The sequence below is a fragment of the Parus major genome, chromosome 6 (genome assembly GCF_001522545.3).
Source record: "Parus major isolate Abel chromosome 6, Parus_major1.1, whole genome shotgun sequence".
Lineage (NCBI taxonomy): Eukaryota > Metazoa > Chordata > Aves > Passeriformes > Paridae > Parus > Parus major.
This window is the reverse complement of record NC_031775.1, coordinates 30599767-30603276: the sequence shown is the minus strand read 5'-3', so window position 1 is coordinate 30603276 and position 3510 is coordinate 30599767.

The following is a 3510-nucleotide window of genomic DNA, read 5'->3' as shown; positions in this document are numbered from 1 at the left end:
GGGTTTTCTGTGCCATTGCTCTGTCAGTAAAGTTGTTTCTTATTAAAACACTGCAAGTGGGGATGTGTAGAAGGCAAAGGCTCTTTTACAGAAATGCAAAGAAACCGCATTCTTTAGTTCAGGAGCAGTTCAGTAATTTTCCCTAAAATACTAACCCAGCCTCCTTGTACTTATAAAGATGAATAGATTTCACTGCTGAATATCAGAGAAGCAAATATTGACTCAGTACTGACTCACAGACAAGAAAACATTGCAGAAGGACAAATCAAATTGTTGGCATCATTGGGAGCTTCAGACATAGAAACTCTTGCCTTGCCATTCCACTAATGACAAATACCAGTTTTAGCAAGCACAAGGCAGGTCTGTATCTCCAGGATGAATGAACTGAATATTGCAATATGAAATTGAGCTCAGCTCAGAAATGAGAGTTATCTCACCATTGAGACATGGCAGATCCTTAAACCTGGGCTCTTGTGGTGTCTTTGCTTCCCAGAGGGATCCAAGACCAAGGGAAATGTATTCCATGATTCCTCTTGGACCACAGATCCTGAATCAAATCAATAGCTCATCTTTGAGCTTTGAGTAGAAGATTTTATATACATGCATAATTCCAGCTGGTTTTTTTTTGCCAGAGATCCTTTGTTATTTTCTTAAATATTATTAGATCAGCCACAGGGAAAAAAAAATATTAGGAAAACATTTGGGAGATTTTATTTCAGGTCTTGATTTTCACCCCAGTATCTGAAGCTGAACAAAACCATTTCCCTTAATTTCAAATCACATCATTATTTGCATCACATCACATCACATTTCAGACAAACTGACCCAGAGCCTGACAAAGTCTCCTCCTCCACATGGTTTTTCTGTTCTCTTCTTTTCTGCTGAGAACATGAGGAGGAAGGACACAGATACCTACAGACAATCCCTGAAAATTCATGTGGAAGTGATCTGGAGGATTATTTCTTCACCTGCCCACTGTCCTCTTTGCTGTAAGAACTTTCCAAAGCACATTCCAAAGCTTTCTCCAGCTCTGCTACGATGCTGGTGACCTGGAGTGGCTGTGGAGCTTGGCCCCTGTGGAGTCTGTGGGGTGGAAGTCTGGGGAAACTTGGTACCAGGTATCTGCATAAATATGGAGACACCAGCAGCAAGAACTGGGTGGGATATCCCCTAGTACAGAGCACCAAACCTGTTCAAATTTCAGGAGATGAGCACTTCCCCTTACTGAACTGAAATTACCACGAATGGCTTAGGGAAATCTATAGTAGGAGTAAAAAATAGTAACACACTGCTGACCTGAAATGCATTATGGTTTTATTTCCAGAGACAGACTCTGCTATCAGATGACAACAGACATGAGTGAAGCCAGTAGGTGGTTAAAAACAGCATTTATGGGATAAACATCACCCAGGCCTTCTGCCCCTATTGCTGATGATGTGGGAAACATGCTGGTAGGGCTGGGGGCCTTACAGAATTTTTAGCTCTATATTCCTGTATGGGAGGAAATTAAATATTTTTCTGTCGTGGCAGCTGTAGAAAATGCTTAGATGTACCCTTCAATTTCCTTCATCTATCAGTTCAGATTGTTTTTAAATGGGGATCATAGGGGAGCCATATGCTCAGAGACATTCTCAGTACACTGTTCAGTCGAACAGAACTGCACTTGCTCCTTAGCAGGCTAATTTTTCACTGAAATGATGTTTTCTGATGGAGTTTCCCAGCAGTTGGTGGCCTCTTCATTGTGCAAGGGCCATTTCAGCGAACTCCAAGCTCTTATGGCAGAAAATCTCTTCCCACATCCTTCTAATTGCTGCAGACCTCTCCAGATGCAGCTGATGCACACAGGTTTTGAGCAGTGACAAGATCAAAGCAGAAGATTGTTGTGAGATGCTGCATTCATTATTTGAAGGAAGTCTTTCCTTTGTCACAACACTCATAAACGTGGCTGGATCTGCCTTTTGCTCCCAGAGGGACAGTGGTCCCTTCTCACCCCTTTGAGAGCTCAGCAAAGTCTGGGAGCTCCCCCCTATCATTCCCTTTAATCTGTAAGGTTTTCTCAGTGGGATTCAAGCTTTGCAGAATTCAGATTTTGAAGAAGATCCTGCCTCAGATGCCTTGGTGTTTGAAGAGCTGCACCTTTTTTTTTTTCCAAAAGGAGCAGCTAGCTCTGAGAAGTTGCTGGCACTGAAATTCCCACAGTTATGAGAGATAAATACTCATAAATGCCCTTTTTTGTTTTTTCCCCCCCCTCAGCCTTTTATTGCTTATGAAGGAGGCCCTGGAAACAAAAGGAGGGTGAATTACGATGAGATAAAATGATTAAAATTCGATAAGAATGAAGTTTTTTACAGTGAAGTGGTGAAGCTCTGGAACAACTCCCCTCATCCCTGGAAACATTGGGGTTGGATGGGGCTCTGAACAGCCTGGTCTGTGGAAGGTTTCCCTGCCCATGGAAGGAGGGTGAAGACAGGATAATTAAGTTTCCTTCCAGCACAAACCATTCTGTGATTCCATAAACCTGTTCATTTTCAGGGATGTGCAGCCAGACCCTGTTCCTGGGGCTCTTTCTTGGAAAGGAGCAGGTTCTGCATGAGGCTCAGCCCAGAACCTGGGGGCTGAAAGGTGGCATCACCTCCAAGGAGGGGGAGAAGGAGTGGTTTTAAAGGCTGATGGAAATGCCAGCACTGGGCATTGCATAAATATCACCTGCTGCTTTCTGGGAGTGTAAATCAAGACTGGATCAATTCGGAATAAGAGATAAAAGGTTATAAAGTGCTGTACCTGGAAGGGAAAAAAAGCAAGAACTCTATTTCTTTTGCTCTCTGCAGCCTCTAGTAACAGCCCCCAGCATGGGAGATATTTTATAGAACAACATCTGGAGTGCAAACAAACCAACAATTTACACAGGGGCATGTGAAAAGGTTTGACATATGGTATTTATTTATGAAATTCAAAGAGCTGCCTGTATTCAGTTTACATTCAAATATTCCCTGTGTCCCACAAAGAGACCCCACGTGTAGGCTGAAATAATTTCGCTGTATTTACTCATGATGCTGAGCTAAGTAATCTCTACTTGGCAGACTCAGATTGTGCAGACATTAATCACTATTTTCCCCATAGAATAGATGGATGCAGCAATGTTTTTTTACAATAAATATCAGCAACAAATTCAGAACTGAGAATAAAAAACTCACTCAATAAAATGTGAAAATTCTGTGAACAGCATTTGCATCAAAACAAATTTCTAGAATACCTACATATAAAATGCAAGAATTAAAATCATATTAATCACCTCAATCCTCAACTCTTACTACTTCTCATGGGGGAATAAGAGGCTGTAAATTTGGAATGGATTGTTATGATAATCCATTTTGATCTACTACATAACAGCGTCTAGAAGGAGTGTTTTATTAGGTTATTTCTACAGCAAAATTCACTTTTCAAGACATTCTCACTTCTCTATCACATCTGTCAGCAGCTGAGCTGTTCCAATAAAGTTTAGCCTTGCTG